This window comes from Lepidochelys kempii, chromosome 4, assembly GCF_965140285.1.
Source record: "Lepidochelys kempii isolate rLepKem1 chromosome 4, rLepKem1.hap1, whole genome shotgun sequence".
NCBI lineage: Eukaryota > Metazoa > Chordata > Testudines > Cheloniidae > Lepidochelys > Lepidochelys kempii.
The window spans coordinates 19,617,447-19,641,737 of NC_136383.1; the positions used below are offsets into that span (position 1 = coordinate 19,617,447).

Here is a 24,291-nt window from a genome sequence, read left to right on the forward strand (position 1 = left end):
GTTCCGGAAAGTTGGTCATTGCTGTAAAGCAGCACAAATTAGGTTTGTGCTGAATCAAAGCATCAGTTAAGCATTATGTACTTGAAATACAATAGCCCAGATTCTGATCTCAGTGATGCCTTTGTAAATCTGGAGTAACCTACCTGACTTCAACGGAGTTACTCCAGATTTACACAGGCAAAACTGAGTTCAAAATCTGGCCCTAAGTCTGCTGAGAGAAATCATAAACACTGTTACAGTAAAATGGTAAATGAACTTTTTATTTTAAGAGTTGTATTTTATTTGTGCCTCTAAAACCTTCGGACAGTTGTAATTCAATGACAGGGAATTATTCTTTCAGTACTAAGTGGTGAATATTTTAAAACAGACTCTTAAAAAGTATCTATAGTAGCTATTCTTCATCAGTTTTGTTAGAGAGTGTTGTTTGATACTAAGCAAGAAGCAATGTTTGGGACAGTCTGTGTTATAGATCAGATATATGGGATCATACACTCCTTTAATATAGTCCCATTTCTCCACAGATCGTGCCTTTATTGCCATCTGCGAAGCTGCTCCCTCCGCTTCCAGCTCCAGACTTGATGCTAAAGTACTGAGAGTAGGGATGACTGTCTGTAATGCACTTGATTATGGAATGAAAGATCACTGCCTGCCTGACTTCTTTCCATGCAACAAGCACACACCTCCCGGCTGTGAAACGGTATGCAGATGGGCGTAGGGGCTGATTTGGATTGCTATTGGTCAACTTCTCATCCAATGACTGCAAAGAAAATAACATTTTTTTCCCCCTTCTCATTCGTATTCCCTGGGAAAGAGCACGCTGGTGACTTGCAATTCTTCTTCAAAGATGTATCATCTACAGGTACAAACTCAGCGTAATTCACAATCTTTGCTGAATAGTTATTTTATTGTTGTCCTTTGCGTGCTCTGCTCTTTATGTTTATTGTATTTCCTCATCTATTCGCCTCTTAACATGTAGTTGAGGCTGCGAGGAGGTTTAATGAGGAAGCACGGGTTGTGGTGTCTTCGGTATGCGTATGCCACACACACCTGTCTCCTCCAGCTCGGATGTTTCAGCTGAGTGCTGCCTTAGGGTCTGGGGTATGGATGAAAGCAGGCTGTCTGAGGCTCTGCTCAAACAGAGGGGATGTTGGTGGCTTGTGGAAAGGAACTGAAAAACATGGGAGGATTGTATCTGTTTTTTCTGATTTGCCTGCTGTTTGTTACTCACTTGGGGAGTCTGGTTCAATCCCCAACTGTTGTTGGGTGATTGTGGGGCAGGCTTTTCATCTACATCTAGCTAGAAGGTTGTGGCTTTTTCTTTCTGATGTGAAATTTGCCACTGTGCTTCATGCCTTTGTCACCTCAAGATTAGACTTGCAATGTGCTGTATTTGGGGTATATGATACATGTTTGTGGAAAACAAAAAGCACATGGCATCAGTGTTACATGGTTTGCCAAATGAAATTTTACAGCCTAAAGTAAATGCACGCAGAGTAGTAAAAGCAGAACACTTGAGTTCTTCATGCTACACAGAACATGTGATATTCAGTGTTTTCAAGACAAAAGAATATGTATAGAATATGAGAAGGGGTGAGGTATTGCAGCAGTTGTTCTCTCTATAGAGATATCCCCTGCTCTCATCCTTAGTGTTGATTTGTGACTAGTTATTGCATTTTCCCAGTGTTCCAGAAATGGTTTCCATACAAAATCAATGTCTTGGGCTTTCCCATCAGAGTTATTCAAAAACTTGTGTTTAGAATTGTCAAAGCTTACTGCTTTTAGCATAAGGAAGTACACAGAGATAAGGCATGGCAATATACAGAGATTTAAACTAACTCTTCAGTCTTCAAAATATAACTTTTCTGGCTATCACAGGCCTGACCCAGAGCCCAATTAAGTTAACAAGAGTCTTTCCATTGACTTAAATGAGGTTTGTATCAGGTCCAGTGAGCCTGATCCTGCAGCCCATAGGATGACAAAATTTTCCATTGACTTAAATTGGAGTTAGCCTAAATCCCTAATTGTTGAAATCTTAGATCATCAGATTTGAGTGGTTATGTTTCTCTCACCCATTAAACCACTGGATATTGGAAACAGCACAGAGCTAGCATTTACTGGAAGTCTCTTGGCTGATATATCAAGTCCTTGAAAGAAGTAACACAGAGATGTGGAATTTTTTTCCAGCAGCCATCACCCTGTGACTGCCCCAGACTAGCTTGTTACATTTCAGTTAGGGGGAAAGTCTTAACCCTTTAAGGTGTGTTTTTTGCTGCATTAGATAAAGTGAAAAGCCTCTGTCTGAATGTCCTGTTTGAACTGCCATGATGAAAACATGCAGCTGTAGCGTCATTTGTGATTCTGAGAGGAAGAATGATCCAATGGTTAGGGATCTAGCCAGGGAGAGGCCTTGGTTCAATTCCCTCCTTTGCCACAGACTTCTGGGAAAGTCACTTAGCGTCTCTCTGCCTCAGTTCCCCATCTGTGACCTGGGGATAATAACAACTGCCCTGTCACACACAGGGGTGTTATGAGGATAAATACATTAAAGATTCTGAAGTGCTCAAACCATATAAGTACCAGGGTTCTTAGGAGCTGCAGGTTGCTTGGCAGTGTGAGGTCAAACAGCCATGTATCTAGGATTAGCACGGTACACAGAAGCTGGAATGCTCCAGCCAGTTGCTTGCATTGCTTGCACATAATGTGGCTGATGTGAGGCCCCGATGAAACATTAAGGAAGAACTTGCATCATCTGTCAACTATCCTTAGGGCCTGCCCGCTTGCTGGTCAGATTCACTGCCCACTTTGCTCCTCTGGTCCTGGGGGTGTGTAAAATTCAATAGACAGTCATATCAGTGTGGTTCTTCTTTCTTCTACAAAAGGGAACATGATGTCAGGAGCCCATACAGTGCCTGGGCACCAAAGGGATCTGTTTATCTAAGTGTTGAGATGGACCTTGGGGTTATCTGCCGTTGGAAAACTAAGATATTCAGCCTGTCAGTTAATTGAAACTGCAGATGCACATTCTAGCCCATGACTCACTGCTCCTTTGGAAGCTTAAAAGGAAACTGCAGTGTTAAGTTATAATACATTTGACAGCTCAGTGTGCGTGTGTGTATGTTTATAACATGGAATGGATCGTATTGATTTGATATGACAGTCAATGAAAATATGGCAGTTTCAAGAAATATCTAATATATTATTTTGATGCTACTAAGGTTTTTAGATTTGTGTTGTTAATAAGTGAAGTCAGCAGTCTCTCTTGTCATATTCACAAATTAGTTACTGAATCTCTATCAGATTCATGAATTAAAAGAAAACATTCCAGAAAGATTTGAACCAGGACAGTGGATAACTGGAAAAGAAATAGAGGAATAGAATCTAAACTAACATTTTCTGTTCTATAGTTGTATTTAGTATTGTAACTGACTTACACTTTAATATCGGTTTCAGTAGCCTGACACAATGACAAATGGTTTGAAGTAGTATATTGTTATGATTGGATTGACTGGGATGTTGTTGCAATTTCAGGTAAGAAATAATATTAAATATGGGAGATAAGGGCCTTGATTCTCTGGTGCATTATAGCAGCCCTAAAGCCAGCAGGTCTGACCAGGGAAGGATTTCCCAGCAGTTCTTATATTGTATTCCCTTCCAGCTGCTGGGGGGCATGGCCAGCGAAAGGGGTTATGGCTGGGTTGTGGCTGCATCCTACTGATCCCCAGGTGCCTACAGGTTGCTCTGACTTATACCAGAGAACCAGATGTACTCGGGAGACACAAAGCCACCTTTTCATGCCATCCACCTCCATACTTTTACCTTGTTCTCCTGGGCCTGTCTGGAGAATTTGCACCACACAGTAGACTCTTTGTCCAAGTGACATTGCTACAATTATCTATAAGATCAGAGCAAACCAGCCTTAAAGTCAGAGCCACTTCCAGCTGTTAAATGGACTGAGCTGTGCTGCTATCAAAACAGGTTGAGCAGGTGTTTACGGGAAAATTTTCCTTTTGGTTAACTCAGAGGGAAGTGTGTGACTGACTCACAATTTCCTGCAGCACCTGGCATTCTTGTGACCAGAGGGATGTCAACCCTGGACAAATTCCAATGTGTATAATTGCATTCTTCCCTCCTGAAACGCCTCCTGCGCTTTGATATGCAGGAGTTACTTTTCCGCTTCGCTCCTTTTTAAAAAAAAAAAAAAAAAAAAGCTGGTTATGTAGTCAAATGTTTCTAGGACCAAATGTGGAAGCTACATTTCACTGCTCCTTTGTCATAACACACCACTCAGCATGGTGGACAACCAAATGGATAACTGCATAGGGTTTAATACTGTAAGCAGGGCCAGGAGTCCTATTCTGCCCTGAACCCATTTAGAAAGGGGATGGGGTTGCCCAGGCGTAAATTGAGTTGCTGATGGCAGAATAGTTCCAGAAGGAACTTTTGATATCTGGAGATCACCTGCAACTCAGCTTCACATGTCACTCAGCAGGTAGCATTCCACATAGATACTCCTTCTCTTGCCCTTGGCCATCACACATCCCAGATGACGTTTTAGCTGACATGGCAGATCATAGCTAACCTAATGATCTCTGATGCTTGGAGCGGCTAAAGAAAAAATCCAGGGCTTTTTACAGGTATCTAGTGTATGTACAGATATGTGAGACTGAAGGTATGTATTATCATTTGTATCCTATACACAGGTCTATCTGATAGACAGAACCAGCAGTTAGCCAGGAGATAAACACACTTAGTGACTGTTTTGCAGTTTGCAGGGTAACAAACCCTAGAATGAGTATTGGTGTATGTGTTGTTATTACTGTATGAATGTAAGCATGTTTGAGTCATTCTGTGTGTAAGTGGATGTTTGCATGGATAAATGGGTGCATATACCTGGATCAAACCAGAGCTGATATTTGTAGCTGTGTGCTTGTGTAATTGGGTAATATGGTGGTGCTTTGCATGAAGGTTAAATTGTCTTCATTTCAGATACTTGGACAAACATCCGGGATCTGAATATTAGCCTTCTGCAAATTTTTCTCTTCCTTATATAGGGTTTAAACCCCCACAATTTAAAAAACAACCTTATGGGGGCCCTTACCCTCGTCTCCTCCCCCCGGCCTAGAAGAATCCTGAACTGCTGGTAGAAATCTGCCTGGATGGTTCATAGTTCTTTTAATTTAGAAAGGCCAATATGAATGGGATGTCTGGATTCCAAAAGTTCAGAGGGGAAACCCCATTTTGGGTATGCCTGTATTCACTCCAACACACAACATGATCCTAATAAGTAGGGTAGGCACATGCATGTTTGCTTTGAACAAGTAGGCACGGAGATGTCTGTAGAGATAGGTGGGCTCGCAGCAAATCACCAGGGGGAAGATTGTTTTGATATAGTATCTGTACAGTGCTCAGCACAGCTGCATCCAGACCCTGACTGGGGCCTCTGAATGCTACTGTAATACAAACAAAAGTAAACTAATAATGGACATACTAGAGCAGGAGACTGGAAGTCAGGGGCTCTGGGTTCAGTTCCTGGCTCTGCCATTGGCTCTCCTGGACAAGTAACTTTTTAAAAGAAAACTCTTTGACTCAGTTTCCCCATCTGTAAAATAGGGATAATAGTACTTAGCCACATCAACACAACTAAAGTGCTTTGAGATAATCAGTGAACTGCATTTATTTTGTTTAAAGCTTCATTTCCCCAAGGTCTCATTTTCTAAATCCAGTATTACTGTAGTTATACTGCACCTTATCTCCATTTAACCACAAGAAATTTGTGGTGGTGTTGATGTCGTCATTGGAAAAATGAAAATTAAAACAGCGGAGGCATTGGTAGAAATACTCAAGTTGTTTAAGTGATTTGTCACTTTACAATATTTACATTAAAAAGCTGGGAGGAAATACAGCATTGCTGAACAAACACAGTAATCTAAAATGTGCTAACGATTGGCCTATTATTTTAAATCATACCCAATTGGCTATGTGATTTCTTATCATACTGGTAATATGGATTGCTGCAGTTTCTTTCTCTCTGTTATTTTGATAATACCAAGCAAATCTTCTTGAAAATGAAATGAAAATATCTTCTTGAAAAGTCCTATTCAATTTTAATAGAAAAGAATAACCTTTCTGTAGGTTGTTTGAACCATCCTATAGACTTTAAGAGAAAATTCTCTCTCTACACCAGAATTCTATTTAAATGGTTAAACAGACATAATTTTCTATTAAAGTCAATACATTTTAGAGTAATTTCTACAGAACCTATTGTATTTCTATACAATCCTTCTGTTTTCTCTCCCACTAAATTCCACAAGGGAATGGCTGATGCTGTATACCAAATGAAGCAAGATGGCATATTGGACACATGCTTTTCAGTGCAAAGAGAGAACCAACATTGAAATATTGTGGGTGAACTCCTGGCCCCCTAAATTCCAACTACTTCATCCTTGGATGCCAATCCTAGGGGCTAGGATTTCATCCTATGAGTGGAAAGTCATAGAAACCGATTTTTATTTTCATATTTGAAGCTGGTTTCTGAAAGTTGGCAGGTCTTTTCCAAAGGCAAGCAATGAGCTCTGATGATCTAGCAGAAAATAACTATATCTTTTTCAGTTGTACAGTCTCAGAAATCTAGGAACCCTAGCAAAAGATCATGCCAACCCTTGAGAACTGCTCTGTAACAGGAAGAGCTAAAGTATGTAAGGAATTTAAAAAGTGAGAAAGAAAAATTGAGAATAACCCTGAGAGAAGTTAAAGCAATAGCCTCACTCTGTGGCATACTGGCAGTGAATTAGAAGGGAACTGTTATGCTAGCCCTGTGAAATGTCTCCTAGCTAGATGATGATAGTGCATTTAATTTCTGTAACATTTGGCAATATCCTGTCATGCCAATAAAGTTTATTGAGCTGCAGCAAAATGTTAGGGTCGGATTCTGCAAATGCTAACTGACTTGAGTAATCCTTACTCATGCAAATAGCCCAGTAAGGGTTCATGGGAAATGTTAGTTAAGGTTTCATGACACATTCCCTTTCCATTCCAAAAACACATGGATACATTATTCCCACCTATCTATGCCCTGGCCCCACAATACATATATTGCCATCCTTTTGGGGTTGCCTATAGTTCTGGTTTCCCTCTCATCACATGATAGATGAGACAGGACAGACAGACTGACAGAGAAGGTAGAACGGATTCGGCTTTGCAGTGTTTGGGGTAATGTTGATAAGCCAAACTCTGAGCCTTTTTAGGTTTGCCTGTCACAACTCTTAATGCATTGTAAATTCAAAGTCATCCCAATGTGCATTTGTGCACCTGTGATATATTCACCACTTCTGTTTTATTAGCCACTTCAGAGAGAGAGATAATTACACCTTAATTTGAGGTGTAGCTGTAGCCTATGTTCTAGCACCTCACAGCCTCTGGCTAACTGTTTGAGCTGTAGCTCACGAAAGCTCATGCTCAAATAAATTGGTTAGTCTCTAAGGTGCCACAAGTCCTCCTTTTCTTTTTGTTTCCCTTTCTGTAATCTTTTAAATACAGATCCTCACATGCTCAAGCATCTCCAAAGCTTCGAATAAAACGGAATAGCTGAATATATCCAACGTGCACATTGGCATGACTTGGTATTTGCAATGGATTAAGAGTTGTGACTAACTGGGCTGTAACTACCCCTTTAATTTGCAGGAGATGTACAACAGCGTGAAAATAAACGGCATTGTGATCCTGAGAGCTGCTGGGCCAGGCTGAGACTCTGCGTGAGGTATAGTAGATTAATGATTGTGAAGATTATTTGAAAGGCCTTTTCTCTGAATCACCACATTGGTAGCATTCCCCCCCATCCACCGTACCAGGACTGACCATTGCAGCTTGCCTTATTCTGCCCTGATCAAAGAGGGGCCTTTTGTAAATGGCTCCCTTTACTTATTAACGTTCATTTTTTGCATTGCCTGGCCAGTATCTGGATTAGCTCAGGAGCCTGTAATTCCTCCTTGACCATTTTCTACATTATTCTCCCTCTTTCATTAATGTCTTGGTGAGAATCCAGAAAGCATTTGATGTTACATTAAATAGGGTGTGTAAAAAGCAACCACAGACTCTTATGCAGATAAGAAAAGGAGTACTTGTGGCACCTTAGAGACTAACCAATTTATTTGAGCATAAGCTTTCGTGAGCTACAGCTCACTTCACATGCATCTGATGAAGTGAGCTGTAGCTCACGAAAGCTTATGCTCAAATAAATTGATTAGTCTCTAAGGTGCCACAAGTACTCCTTTTCTTTTTGCGAATACAGACTAACACGGCTGTTACTCTGAAACCTGTCATTATGCAGATAAGTAACCTGTTTAGATGTGCAGTTTGCATTACAATTGACAAAGGCTCATTTTACATTTGAAATGGACTTTTCATTAATGCTATGGACTATTTTAAAAATACGGGGTGACTTTCAGTCCTGTACAGAAAGCCAGTGCACAGCCTATGCACCACTCGAGTCCCATCGAGGGCTTAAGTGGGATTTAAAACCTTAAGCCTTGTGCTGAAATGAATTTCGCCCTCTGGTTTTGAGTACACCAGATTGTGGTTTTGTGATTGCCTACAAGGTGCTGCATGGTCTGGTGGTTAGGGCAATAATTTGGGAGAGCCAGGTTCAATTCCCTGCTCCATCACAGGATTCCTGTATGACCTTGGGCAAGTCATGTTGGCTCTCTGTGTCTCAGTTCCACAGCTGTAAAATGGAGATTTTAGCACTTCCCTACCTCAGAGGCATGTTGAGGATAAATAGGTTAGTGTGGAAGGCACTGAGGTACTGCAATGACGAGGTACCTAAAGTAGATAGGGAGACATGCAGCTACACACTCTGAACCATCTAGGACCAGCTCTGCCAGGGCTTCATGTGAACAGTCACCCAGGTAAGCAACCCAACAGGTAACTTACCATTCATTGAATGGTGCTGGATCAACTGAATTGGAATGGGAGTCATGACAACAGGTCCCTGGGAGAGGGGGCAGGAATGACATGCAATAGCCTTCCTATGCAAGGCTTCAGTTTCAGATAATAGGAAACATTTTGCTCCATAAAGTTGGTCAAACATTTCTTCTACCCTCTTGGAGAGCAGACAGTTCTCTTATAGATGGAAGAGATGCAGCCTTCAGGGCTCTGCCAATGGCACCAACTGACTTCTTTACTAGGACCGGGTGAGACCCATCCACTTCCATGTCTTTGAATATCAGCGTCACAAGTTCTTGGAGAGTTAGTACTCTGCATTGAACTGCTTGTCTCCACTGGGACCCCTGGACATTAATGCTTTACTCATCAGACCGCCCTTACATGCATTGCCTTCTACAAAGAAGCCTGGAAACTGAGAACAGACACTGACGCTGGCTGTAATATAACCTGACACAGAGCCACAATAGACACCATCCCAGGTTTGACATGACTCTGCTCCATCTGTTATACCAATAAAATAAAAACCAGCAGGATCTTATTAAAGGGGAAAAGGCAAAATGCCACATTTATTGTGAATACAGAAAGAATCCTAGTAAGCAGTTAGTTATAGCTATAACATTCCATTCAATTTCATATTTCTTCACACATTCATTCATACACACACACAGGTTCTGCAAGGTTGTTATCATAATTACCAGCCTTAGAGTTGCTCATGCCAAGCCACTGGCCAGGTGGCCTGGACATGAGGAGGTAGCAGGGCCTTGTCAGATGCACATCTGACGCTCCTGGAAGTTGGTTTGCAGAATCAGACCCCAAAGTTCTCACTTTCTAGAGTCCATTTTTATAGTAATTTCTTCCTATGCCAGTCTATGGGAATTGCTTCATCATGCTGTTGCTGAATCAATCAGCAGATGGCACGTTCCTGACGGCTCCGTGCTGCTAGATGTTATCTTGTTCTTTGGTTCTCCCATTCTTGAGGCTGTTGGTGGATTCCAGTCTGCCCTCCGGGGGTCCTCTGGTTATTTCCACTTGACGCCTTCTTCGGCCGATGGACACTGGATTCTTAGGCTGGCACCTCCCTGATCATTCATTAATTATCCACACCAAGCATCCATCCACATACATCTTCTATCTCTTTTTTAATCACAATTGTTAACAAAGCGAGATGAATACAACAAAAGGGCGGGGAGTCTCTGGGTGCTGTTTCTGTTGTTACAGAGTATTGCTTTGAGTCACTCTCTCTGTGTGAGTAGTTGTTGTTACAAAGAATTGCTTTGAGAACAGACTCTGTCTTAGAATGTACTAACACAATTAGCAGCTTGCAAGTTTCACACATAGAGGGAGAGAAACAGTACCAAAAACCAAGAGACCTCTTAATTAGTAATACCCTGGAATTGAAACTATGGGGAATCAAACTCATTTGTGATTTTAATACGGAACTACTTTAATATGATCCAACACATCTCTTGCAGTGGAAGCTACAGTGCTCATAAAAGGGCATGACCCAGGCCAAGTGACCTGTCACATGGCCTGCATTTTTCTCTCATTCCAACAACCAAGGGTACTCTCACACCACGTAGGACCAAGTGGTTGTCCTTAACGACTCACATTTTTATGTGGTGTGCATGCAGAAAACCTTTTCCTGACACAATCTCTGCTGAAATGCCTAGGCTAAAACTCCCACTGTAGGGCAAAACTCTCATTGACTTCAGTTGGGCCAGGTTTTTACCCTCAGAATGTTGACCTCTAAAGGTATGTCTACGCTGATAGGATCTATACTGCTACTTTTAGGAGTGTAATGGCCCACTGCCTCCCTGCTGCACGAGCCTTTCCCTGCTGTGTGTAGCTACACGCCAGTAACAAGTGTGGACACAGCCTGCCTTTCACTGTGGCATGTAGCTACGTATGGAGTGCCTGTATTCTACCTGCCGCTGCAATAATAGGCATTGTCTGTGTTTCTCCCAGATCTCAGCACTTCCACAGCTCCCTGGTTGATTGATTATTGTTAACAGTTTAGCCATTTCTAATCTATTGTTCTGCAAAACAAGATCATTGACTTGGATCCCTGACACTGAATCATGAAGCACTTGCAATCTGATAATTTACAGACCCCAGGCTAAGTAACTGGCCTTGATTCTTCTGTTGAACCTGTCTAATTCCTCCACGTGTGGTGAGGTTTCTTCCTCCTCCAAAGCAAAGAAAAGCACCCACAACAGGGAATTGCATGGGGCCAGACTTCAGCAGCCCTACAAGTGCTGTTGATAAGCGCTCTCTCTCAGCCTCCCAGCCAGCCCAAGGTTTAACTTGGCAGCACTCACAGTTCTCAGGGAAATCAGTTCTGCTGTTTACCAGCACATCCCTCCATCCTCCCACAAAAATCCCTTAGTATCAAAAGATACATTTTAAAAACCACAAAAAGCCACAGAACCCCTAACCAAAATGAAGCACTAATAATACAGTAAAAAAATTTTTTTGGGGGGGAAATCTGGCTCTATAGCAATAAAATCATCCATTTGAGTGCATTCTTAGCAGCATATTCTGCTCATGTGATCAGATGTTGTTGTTTGTTGACTTAGGGCCAGATTTTCAAGAAGCAGATAGGTACCTAGGGTGGAATTCACAAGGGAGATCTAAGCACCACTGGTATTCACCAACCCCCGCACTCAGCTGCAGTCCAACTCTGTAGGCACCTAAGGGCATGGCTACGCTCGCAGATGTAGAGCGCTGGGAGTTAAACCAGCCTTCGGAGACCGCAGTAGGGAAAATGTTGCCGTGTGTTTACACTGTCCGATTCAAGCACACTGGCGTTGCCACATTAGCAGCTCGTGCAATGCCACAGAGAGCAGTGCATCCCAGCATTCAAGTGGCTACAAAGTGCTTTTCAAATGAGGGGCGGGTGAGGTGGAGTGTGACAGGGAGTGTGTTGTGTGTATGTGGGGGGAGTGAGAGTTGGTTTTTGGGGTGCTGAGAGCATGTGTCAGCATTCTGTCCTGTATGTTCAGACAGCAGCAGACCTCCCCCCCTCCCCTGCCTTTCTCTCTCTCACACGCACCCAGCATGCCACACTAATGGCTGCTTTGTCCCGGAGCAGAGAAGCAGCCGGCTGTCAGAAACGGCGCTTTGAAAGGGGATATCTGCAGTCCTCCAGTGAGGTCAAAACAATGACAAGAGTGGCCAATTGACTTCAAGGGATTATGGGACGTTTCTGGAGGCCGACCGCAGCACAGTAATGCAACACCTTGTTCCCGCTGATGCCCGGGCGTTTCAGCCAGAGCACAGCAAGCGTTAATCTTCTTGCCGAGGTGGAGTACCAGGAGTGCTCCAGCTGCAGAGTTCAGGTGCTCTACGTGCCTTGCCAGTGTGGACGGGTCGGGAGTTAGGGCGCCTGGAGCTGCTTTAATGCGCTCTAACTTGCAAGTGTAGCCAAGCCCTCAGTTTCCACAATTAAAGGCCCCAAGGTGGCTACATTTGAGCAGCTGGACACACGTATAGCTGCCTAAGCCCTGTCCCTAGCCAGTGCCTAACTCACAGCAGGGCTTACAAATGAGGGGCTTCTCCTGCCTATCTTGCTTTTAGGACCAGAGCCTGTGGAGTGGCGAGGCCACCCCCGTGCAAGAGGGGAGGCAGGGCTCAAGGGGGTGGGGGCGGACAGGCAGAGCAGCATTGCCAGCCCTGGGGGGAGTGGCGGGGGGGAGGCTTCAGGTGAGCAGGCCAACCCTGGAGGCAGGGCCTCAGCCTAGCCCCACGTGGTGTCCTGTTTTCCCTTTGGGAAATATGGTCACCCTATGGAAACACCACTAACCTCACTCCAGAAGAGGCATTCATGGCTGTGAATCCCTAGAAGGAGGCACCTTCCTTCAGCCTAACTCCCTTTGAGGAGCAGGACTTAGGCTACACCGCGCTCCTAGGCATTTCGTACTGGCTAGCCTCTGTGGTGGGTCCTCACTCAGCTTTCTGGCTTTTGTGACTTCCTTTTTTTAGTGACTTCCTTTCCAACTCTCCCCAGGCTTTGTACCTGGGCACTTAACTCAAGAGATTGAATTCTATTCAGGGGCAGGGCAGCCCTATAAGTCCCCCTTATCAATCTGGCCCCGAGTGAGATTCCCAAAAGCACTTAAGTGAGTTAGGTGCCTAGTTCCCATTGACTTAATGGGACTTAAGTGCCTTGCCCACATTTCTAGTGGCTGTAAGAGGGTGGTTGACCCACTAAATGAAACTGGGCTCAGCTCTCCTGTTCCAGTCCACAGGCTCCCAGTGGGGCCACTTAAGAGGACAAGATGGCACCTGTGGAGCTATAGAAGCTCATTCAGCCATCAGAGCAGACTGAGTTAGTCAGGAATCAGACAGGAGAAGGGCAACAGATGAGAGCTGCCAGAGACAAGGTTGTTCCTGGGAGAGGGCTGATGGCAGGAGAGCAACAAGAGGGGTTTGCTGGCTGACCTTCCCCAACCCAGAGGGCCAGGGCTGCAGAGGGCCGGAGGCAGGAGCAGCAGCAGCAGCGAGATGGCCAGAGAGGGCTGAATGAAGGGGGAGCAGTGGACAGACCTTGCTGGAGTATTAGACCCTGAGGAGCAGTGAGACGGCTGGGGGAGTGGGAGGCACGTTCCCAGCAGAGTGGGAGTTCCTGCTGAGAGGAGCAGGGTTCCGCCCCAGAAGGAATGTCTGGGTGGTAGGGAGAAAAGCTGCTGGATAAGGGCCTACCCGTGATGGAAGACACTGTGGGGGTACAGTGAGAACAAGGACTATGTGCCCTGGGGTAATATGAACTATGCTTTGGGACTTTAGTTATAGCCTATCTGCACAATGTCCTTGTAATAAACTGGCCCCCAGGAGAAGAATTGTTTAAGTAAGATCCTGAAGTGGAATCCTTTGGGTTGTCCAAGAGGGAAACTGAGGCAAGGAGCTATTAGTAAGCCTGCCATGAGGAGGTGCCCAGGAGGAGGCCACTCTTTTACAGTGGCTAAATACCTTCAAAAATCTGGTCCTTGGGTGCCCAATCCTGCAGCAACATCTGCTTCAGTGGGAGTCTATATAGCCTCAATCCTGCATCCGGATATGCCATCTACAGTAAACAAAACACAAACAGTAATACTAAGATGTTTTTCAACTTTCACTCCGTTTCATCTCTTTGTCCCACTGTTTGTCTTTTTTTTTATTTAGTTAGAAAGTTCTGCAGGACAGCATCTGTTTCTTACTGTGTGTTTATACAATACTCACCCATCACCAAAATGCGGCAGTCATAAGAGCAACACTGAACAATCCCCTTGGGAAAGCAAGTGAAAAGCAATTCTATCACCAGTTAAAAGTGACAGGCGAATTTGGGTAAATAGCATGTTCCCTTAACTAGCTTCTTCCTTTAGGTCCACCAATGACTATTAGCCAATATGGCAAATCCTCCGACTGCCAGATGTGGGGACTGGATGACAGGGGATGGATCAGTTGATGATTGCTATGTTCTGTTCATTCCCTCTGAAGCACCTGGCACTGGCCACTATCAGAAGACAGGATACTGGGCTAGATGGACCACTAGTCTGATCCAGTGTGGCTGTTCTTATGTATCTTACATTTCCATTCCTAATAGCCAAATCCTTTTCATAAAGCTCTTGAAATCAAGTTGGTGTACTGTTAACCTTGTCAGCCACTATGATGCTAAGGAGGTGAAGTAGGACCCTTCCTTTCCTGTGCGTAACTAACATTATCATTATACCCCAGTTAGCTACAAAGCAGACTTATTTTTTTTCCAGCTGTATTTGTTTTCAAAGTGCGGCTGAGGCCTTGTTGTTCCCCTTGGCTTGCTGTCACTTTAAACACAGGCCTCGCTCCTGGTTCGGAAGGATGATGCAAGCAGCTTCTCACTTTGCAATGATGTCTGGCTTTCTCACTGTGAAAACTGACCAGTATGCTACTTAACAAAGTCACATTAGAAAGCTGTTGCTGTCATGAATAAAAATACCTCCCTACCTCATCAACAGCCCTTTCCTCTGAAATGTACGGCTCTTCTGGCTGCCCTATTTTGAGGACTTAAGAAGGACTTGACTCCAGTGGTGAGTAGGCCTTTTGCAGGTCTTCTACATAAGAGTGAATTTCAGCCTGAGAGAGCAATTGCAGAGCCACTAATTAATTAAACCATAGTCTCCTGCTAAGCCTTTTGTAGTTCTAACCGTTAGGCCTTCCCATTGGGGTAATGTTTCTTCAGGAGAATCTCTGATTTATTTTTATGGATGCTGTGCTATGATCAGCACACAAAGGGTTACCAGATAGCAACTGTGAAAAAACGGGATGGGGTGGGGGGTAATAGGCGCCTATATAAGAAAAAGTGCCAAAAAATGGGACTGTCCCTTTAAAAACGGGACATCCGGTCAACGTAAGCACACACAGCCAGGAATACTAAGAGCAGCTGTCCATAAACTGGATGTCAGTGAAGGATGCAGGATCAGGCTCAATGTGATGATGGAACAAAAGAAATATGGGTCAGAATTTATTATTAGACACCTAAAGAAAAGGAAGGAAAAAGAATTGGTTACAATTTGTAATACAGAGGCTGAAATTACATCGTGGTATCACTGCCATTAGAGTGTGGGTCTGGGGTTTAATACCTGTAATAACACTAATTGAAATCAATGGGAGTCTTCCATTGACATGAATAGGAGTATGAGTAAGCCCACATGACTGAGAGAAACTATAGCATAAAGCCAGTGTAGATAATGCACCAGGATTATAAAAAATGTGTATTTAGTAATTGAGTCATGTCACTAACCCTCCATTAATATGAATTTGGGACAATTAGTTACCGAAAGAGCATAACCCCTGCAATTACACTGTAATTCCATGTAACTACCATATAATTAGACACAGTATGATAAAGTGTAACCAAAATATGTGAGAATTATCCCTCCGCTACTTATTATAGTCAATGCATCTATTTTATTTGTTTTCTTTTTCTAAAAGAAACTCCACACTAAAACTCCATCCAAAGCTCTGGGTACGTGCCACATGCATTAAAAACACAAGCATAGGAAGTATAAAATATAAATAGTCCAAAACGGTAGCATGCCTCTTACCACCTTAGCACACATCAACTAATTACCAGCCATGAGACCAACACAACTTAACCACCCTATCCCCCACCCCCAGACAAACTTTTAATATGTGTTAACTGAAAATGATTATGAAAGCCAGGAGTTCTGACATCCTTAGGACCGAAAAGCCCCAATATCTGCTCTCATTTACACTTTCAGCTGCAGCTTTATAGGAATGTAGAAGTGGCCACACTGAGACTCAGTCTATACCTAAAACTTAGGTTGACCTAGCTATGTCTCTTGGGATGTGGAAAATTCACACCCCTGAGAGATATAGTCAAGCCAACCTAAGTCCCACTGTAGACAGTGGTAGGTCAAAGAAGAATTCTTCCCAGGGCCGGTGCAACCACTAGGCAAAACTAGGCAGTTGCCTAGTGTGCCAAGTGATTGGGGGCAGCCAAAAGCGCGCGCTCTGGGGAGGTGGTGGAGCGGAGGTGAGCTGGGGCGGGGAGTTGCCACACACGGCTCCCCGGGCTGAGGGGGGGGCGGCGGGGAGTTGCCGCACAGCTCCCCAGGCCGAGGGGAGGGAGAGAGAGAGGGGGTGGCAGGGAGTTGCTGCACGGCTCCCTGGACCAAGGGAGGGGGCAGCGGGGAGCTGCCACGGGGGGGCGCCTCAGGGTGGGGGGGGAGGCATGGAGCTGCCATGGGGGGGGTGCCTCAGGGCGGGGGGGGGGGCAGAGAGCTGCTGCAGGACTTGGGGGCCTAGTCCTTGAAACATCCTTGCATCGGCCCTGATTCTTTCCTCAACCTAGCTACCACCTCTAGAGGGGATGGATTAATTACAGTGAGGGGAAAAACCCTTCCCTCACTGTAGCAAGTGTCTACACTACAGCCACAGCACCGCAGGTGAGCTGGTGTATTGTCTGTAGTGTAAATGTACTCTAAAATAGACAACTGCTCTGCCCAATCTGGTATCTTGCCTCTGGCAGTGGTCTATACATCTTCCCTTAAGGGAAACCAAACACCCTGTTACTGTATCTAGCCAATTTTGCAATGCTACTGCATGAAGAAACTTTCCTTGACACCTCTCTGCGAGAGATCAACTTGTATCCTGAAGTCTGATAGCCAATTTTCCTTGTGATACATTTTCACCCAGCATCTGAGCTTAGTGTAACTGCCCTGGTTACATTTACTGTAGCTGCCTAGATCAGACTAGATCAGCGTTTCTCAATGTTTTTTCAGGCAGATAACCCCTTATTTGAAGTCAGAAATATTCACAACTCTCCCATTATGTGCACTATAAAAATAAGAATACAAAAAGATGTAGCAGTATTAACATTGATAGGCCTGTGTATGAGAGAGAGTGAGTGTGTGGAGAGGCTGAGAGAGAATACTTGTTCTTGAAGGGTAAGAGTGTGTGACTAATTGGGAAATGAGATTTTCTTTGCTTTGGATTGTAATAAAATGTTAACATCTTTGTGACCCCCCAGTTGTCACAAGCACCAGTTAAGAAACACTAGACTAGCTGATCATAATGGTCTCTTCTGGACCTAAAATCTATTAATAATATACTTATTAATATTCCAGACCCCTTAACTACAGCACTCAACTGTTTGCCTCAGTGATTTTTTACGGTAGTAAATTCCACAAACTGATTAAAAAATACATCCAGAAGTATCTCTCCTCAGCCTACACTCTGGTGTCCAATGTCTCTGTATAGCTGCCACCACCAACTCAAAGAAAACAGGATAACTTAACAACAATAACCCCAAAATATATTCAAATAGCTGTAAAGGATCATAAAGCAGTGTGCAGGTGTGTGCATGCCTTTTAAACTACCTTTTTGTCTGTTGAATTGCTGAAAGCAGCTGGACCTTGAGTATCAGTTATCTCAAAGACAGCAACTGCCACAGAAAAGGAGAAAGCTGAAATGGAAAGCGTCAGTTTCAACAGATAACACACATCAGACGCTAAGGAATGAGTTTGAATGTATAACACAAAGATGGGCCTGAGTCACAAGGTTGAGGTCTGAAGAGCCCCAAAGTTCTGGGATGTTTGAACATAGAGGTTTGGGTCAGACTCCACCATGAGATATAAAAATAGCTTTAAAAAATTCAAACATTTACAGTTTTAAAAATGGAGTATTTTAAACTTTATTAAATAGTACTTTGGGACTGTCTAAAAGACAACTAACGTTTTACTAATCAATTGAATATGAACTAAAAATTCTTCATAATCTAAGTAGAACAACATACTCCTGGAATTATGAGTATCTAGTCTATCTATATTTCCAGGCCTGCCATAGAGTAGGACATGGGAGGACTTGTGTTTAAAAATATTCCAGTTCAAGGAATCATCACAGCTCTACTCAAAATGAAGTCCATTTCTTTCTTAGGGAAGATAAAACTTATGTCAACTATCAATTGCATGTCTCAGTGCTTCAGTGTTGCAAAAGCTGATGCAATATTACAGTGATCCAGTCTGTGGATGCGTAGATTCTGATGTGCAATGCCATCTAGCGAAACCATATGAAACTACAACTAGCATACAGACCTGCTGAAGTCTAGTCTTGCAGCAGTGCAGAAGCTAGGCATATATATCAATCGACTTGGATAATAACAGAAGTTAAGTAAAGTAACCTTGAGATTCAAGCCTTGCAGCACTGGTTTTGTGCACAGGTGACTTTTCAAGACACTGAAGGCCTTGAAATCATCTTATCCTCTTCAACATGGGAACGCAACAACAATCAGGGTTTTCTGTTATAAACTCCTTGGTTATTTCAGAGTAGCAGCCGTGTTAGTCTGTATTCGCAAAAAGAAAAGGAGTACTAGTGGCACCTTAGAGACTAACAAATTTATTTGAGCATAAGCTTTTGTCAGCTACAGCTCACTGCATCGGATGCATTCAGTGGAAAATACAGTGGGGAGATTTATATACATAGAGAACATGAAACAATGGGTGTGGTAACTATGGGTATCTATGTATATAAATCTCCCCACTGTATTTTCCACTGAATGCATCTGATGAAGTGAGCTGTAGCTCACGAAAGCTTATGCTCAAATAAATTTGTTAGTCTCTAAGGTGCCACAAGTCCTCCTTTTCTCCTTGGTTATTGTATTTCTGATTCAAATGGTCACACAGATATACACTTGAGGCACTGTAGAGTTACAGACAGTTGATTTGATTACTCAACTCTTTAAGCCCTTTCAAAATTGTTTGGAAAGTTAATTTCCCTCACTTTTGAAAGCCAACTCCCTCTTTCAGGAAAATAACTGTTTGTTCTGCCCTCTACCTCAGAATGCTGCCATGTACTAGTAAAGACCAACCCATCTACATGTATTCATCTCCAGCTAGGCCCCTGTGCAACCTACACCCGGGGAAACACTGGTGTAGCTCCTCATAAAATGACACTTCCTTTCCTGAGAGAGACAAGGTGAGCAAGATATCTTTTAGTGGACCAACTTCTGTTCATGAAAGGGACAGGCTTTCAAGCTTTACAGAGCTCTTCCTCAGGTCTCTTCCTTTGCTGTCTTACATGCTTTGACAAGCTCCACAAACATTTACAATGTTGACATTTAAAGTATCAGCACTGGCATCTGAGTTAGCAGGCAGCATTGAAGTGACTGGGACAGGTCACACCTCAGAGTTATTGTTTCAGCCTCTCTGCAAATTCAGGCAGACATCACCACATCACTTACACCCAGGCCATATTTTTCATGCTCTTTTTCACAACTAGAATAACTAGAGACTTACTTTTTAAAACAACTGAAAGCTGAGGTTCTGGAAAACAGTTGAAAGCTCTATCCCAACTCTTCCCCTCCTCCCCAGCTCGTCTGCCATGCCCCTCCAGGAGGGTGCATAGAATCATAGAATATCAAGGTTGGAAGGGACCTCAGGAGGTCATCTAGCCCAACACTCTTGGGAAACAATGCTGTAAGGGCAGTAACCTTACTACATAAAATAGGTTATTTGGCTCCAGTCATATAGCAGGGGTAATATTTATTCACTAAAATGAATTTTGTGTGTGTGAAATATGGTGAAAAAGAAAACAATAATCAAGTTATCTGTCCGAGTAGCCCCTGATTTTGTTAAATACAATTAGTTATTAAAGAGCTGTTCTATTGTAAAGGAGAGGGAACAATGTCAGTTTTGATGTAATCTCTGTTAGCTTGCTCACATAAATCCTAAGGGCTTGAAAGAAGAAAGCTAATTGTTTACCAAAGAGTGTTATTGAAATAGCTGGCCAAGATGTGGTCTCCAGCTGCCGTCAAAGGCACACAACCCACTTTCATCACAGTGGTGCGAAGCCTACAGGCCCTGTTTGACTCCTCACTATACTTGGCTAGTCCAGTAGCATCAATTTCCAAAAATGCTTCTTTCACCTCCAGCTTGCCAGGAAACTCCATCCCTTCCCCCTAGATGGGGCCCTACCCACAGTACTCCATGCATTTGTTCTCACCAGGGTGGACGACTGTGCGTATGTTCACACTGCCGCTGGAGGTGTGACTATACCACATGCAGCCATAACTGAGCTAGCTTTAATCTAGCTAGCTGTGAGTACAGTAGCAGTGAAGGGGTAGCTGTCCTATACTGACGTCCGTGCTGCCACGGCTTCACTGCTATTGGTATTTGTGCTAGCTAGAAAAAACTAAACTTGGGAATGTCTACACAGGCTGCTGTCACCTACCCAGATTGCTGCGTCGACATACCTCATAACTCGTTGGGTCAGAGCTGAATGTGAAGATGATGCATGTTCTCCAGCTGGTACAGAAAGCAACTGTCCAATTTCTCTATGGCTCAAGCTGCTGCAAGCACATCAAGCCCAAGCATAAGTCCCGTCACTGGCTCTCAGTAAGTTTCCCGTACCAGTTTAAGGCCTTGGTTCGAATCTCCAACACAATTAGTACCTCAAACCTCAGCTATATCAAAGTCCAAATTTCCATCTATGAATCATTGTGATATCAGTGCTCCTCTGGGACAATGCAGATGACAACACCCGGGACAAAGCATGTGAGAGTTGGGGACACAGTCTCCTCCATCAAGAGGATCTAGCTACGGAACAATCCTCCAGAGGAGATCAGGCAAATCCAGCAGCTGACCATCTTTAGGAAATGCTGCAAAACCTTCCTCTTTAAGACCAAAAGTGATGCTCACAATACAAACACCCCTTTCATTCCCAAACCCAACCAATTCTCCCACCACCCCCCAAAAAAATCCCCAAATCTGTCGCAAGCAGAGTTTTGACCTTGAAAAGGAAGAAGTGTGACAGATTTGTTACCAATCTGCCTGGGGCATCAGGTGATCAGGCTGAGGTTGTGACAGAAGTGCCAGAGACTCCAAGAAGTCCACGAAGGACTTTGCAACTACTATTGATTTTACAGGGAAGGCACTCAGGTACTATGGTGGTGGGTGGCCGAACAAAACCCAACAACAGATAGTAGTTATGATTAAAAATAACTCTGGGCTCAAGGGACAATTAACTTAAAAATCTCACTTCTGTCCAAAAATATTTTACTACTATTGTTGCAAGTAACATCCAGAATGACTGGAATAATGAAAAATATATAGATTCCTCCATTTTTTTCCAGCTTGTGCATTCAGTAGCTCTTTGTGCCTAGTCAGTTTCACTCTCTCCTCTGTATACACTGTAAGGCCCTGATCCTGCAAATACTAGCGCACAAGAATAGATGTACACATATGAGTTTGACAGTAGGGAGTGGGGAGGATTGACCTGGGAGTGTTGCGAGGGAGTTTTACTGGTACTGTCTGCATTGGTGATGGGATATCAGGGTGTGGCTTCACTTGAGGGATGATACCTGAGCACATAACCTGAGTCAGGAGGGGGCTGGGACCAGTGACACCTTCTGCCCAGAAACTGGACAAAGGCTGGAAGAGGAGCTGGGCTGTGTGGCTGGGTGAGACGGCTGGAGGGGGTTTCAATTTGGAGCTGGCTGGGGAAATGGAGGGAGATCCTACGCCGGGGTCTAGGCTCTCTGCCCCCCAAGATGGACCTGACTGAGGGGGTCCTGTTGTCTGGACCTATAAGCTCTGTTTTGGACTGTGTTTCTGTCATCTAATAAACCTTCTGTTTGGCTGGCTGGCTGGCTGGCTGGGAGTCACGGTGAATCGCAGGAAGTAGCAGGTGCAGGGCCCTGACTACCCCATACTCCGTGACAATGAGTTGTCCCACTGAAGCCAAAATTCTTAATGAGCCTGCAGAAGTGCAGCCTTGATTAGTCAGTTTGTTGTTTTGGCTGTCTGGGATTTTCACACAGTGACAGGTGAGTGACAACCCATCTATCAAATAGGAAAATGAAGTTATAAAACTGCAAAATTGGCAGATGAAGCCAGGGACAGGAGTAGCATCTGAAACTATTTGACATATTTTTTAAAATGGGCTAGATTTCAAGTTGACAGAGTTTCCTTAATAATATCACCAGTGATGCTGATCAGGTGCTTTCAACATTGAATAATTTCCTGTTCCTTTCAACATTGAATAATTTTTATATATGTTTTTCTGTTTGGTGTTATGATGATTTTCTAAAAGATACATGCTAGTTTAACCACAGCTACTAGACTTGAAGGAGGAATTAACTCAGGGAAGTTCTATGGCCTGTGTTACACAGGAGGTCAGACTAGATGACCACAATAGTCTCTTCTGCCCTTGGAATCTATGAATGTCAGGCAGTTCCCACCGTTCAGCTTGGCTAATTCATAAAGTGGACTCAGCAGCTGACAAGAGCTTCAGTGTTCATGGTCAAGATGTTGATGATTTCTGTGATGTGTTCTCATCGGATTGCAATGTATTATAATGCACAGACAAACTTCTGTTTGAAAGATAATTGGAGCCAGAGTCTAAGGCATGTTTCAGTAGCTGATTATGAAGTGATTTTAAACATCCCTTAGTTGTGATCCAGCTACGTACTTATATAGTCAGATAATCCCTTTCAGGGCCTGGCTCTGGGCCTGCATGACAGGGAATGCTCTCAACTAGTGGTAAAGTGGATCAAAAAGGGAGTGTGGGAGCTCACCAATTCTGGTGATTGTGTGTCATCATAACTCTTGATGTTGTGGGCAAAAGTGACATGATGCATCATCTTGTGTGATTGTAATGGGAAACGGCTCGGGGAAGAGGAAAGAGAGAAGAGATGGAATATATCAGAAAGGAATCTACGTGACCAAATGGGTCAATAAACAGCTAAACAAACTCACTTCGTAATGGGACATTAAAACATTCCTTAGATTGCGTGTGATGGGGTGTGCAAACCCCACACTGGGCAACAAGGGGTTAATGAATTACTTTGGGCCCAGCCAGCCCTTCCCTGCCACACCTGCAGCAAATGCTCCATGTGGCAGAGGAATTAAAAAACAGGGAAACATCTTATTTGGGGGCAGGCCTGTGATTCCTGCAGTGCAGAGCAAAGTTGAAGGCTGAAATCTCTAAGATAACTGTCCCAAAGGGCCCTCCCAGAAGGGAGGAAGGAAGGAAGGAAGGACGGACGGACGGACACCCCCCCCCCCCCCCAGAAACAGTCAGAGCATGGAACATTCCCCTTTCCCTCACATATGGATCCTGGATATTGGTAATCCCTTTTTATTCTCTTGGTTTGGACTACCCAAGCAGGGGAAGCCTTGGACTGAGCTAGCTTGGGTGGGTAGGAAGTGACTCAGAGAGCACAGCCTTAAGCAGCTTTGGTTGCCAGATCACTAATAGCCCAAAAAGGCCCTGGGTTGGAGCCTGGTGGAGTGGGAGGACCTGGGCTTTTCTACCAACAACCCCTCTGCTCGTCATGGGTCATAGCCCTAACCACTCGGCCACACTTCCTGACCAACCCCAAGTGAGGACTGTTACACTCTAACTCAAATCATCTTTCAAACAGAAACACTGAAGCTCTTGTCAGCTGTTGAGTCCACTTTATGAATTAGCCAAGTTGAACTGTGGGAAGTGCCTGACATTCATAGATTCCAAGGGCAGAAGGGACTATTGTGATCATCTAGTCTGACCCCGTGTCCTAGAACTTCCCCAAAATAATTCCTAGAGCAGATCTTTTAGATAAACATCCAATCTTGATTTTAAAATGGGCAGTGATGGTGATTCCACCGTGAATCTTGGCAAAATGTTCCAATAGTTACTTTCACCATTAAAAATGTATACCTTATTTCCAGCCTGAATGTGCCCAACTTCAGCTTCCTGTCATTGGATCATGTTATACCTTTCTCTGGTAGATTGAAGAGCCCACTATTAAATATTTGTTCCTTATGTAAATACTTAAACTGTAATCAAGTCACCCCTTAGCCTTCTCTTTAAGCTAAATTGATTGAGCTCCTTGAG

General features: G+C 43.8%; 1 long non-coding RNA gene across 1 annotated transcript; it reads left to right on the top strand.

Annotated features, from left to right (window-relative positions):
* Window positions 1–790: 790 nt before the first annotated feature.
* LOC140910228 (uncharacterized) lies at window positions 791–23,881 on the top strand. Its single transcript, XR_012158463.2, has 3 exons — window positions 791–859; window positions 7,681–7,756; window positions 20,632–23,881. It is a non-coding gene; the product is annotated as an uncharacterized LOC140910228 (long non-coding RNA).
* Window positions 23,882–24,291: the final 410 nt, after the last annotated feature.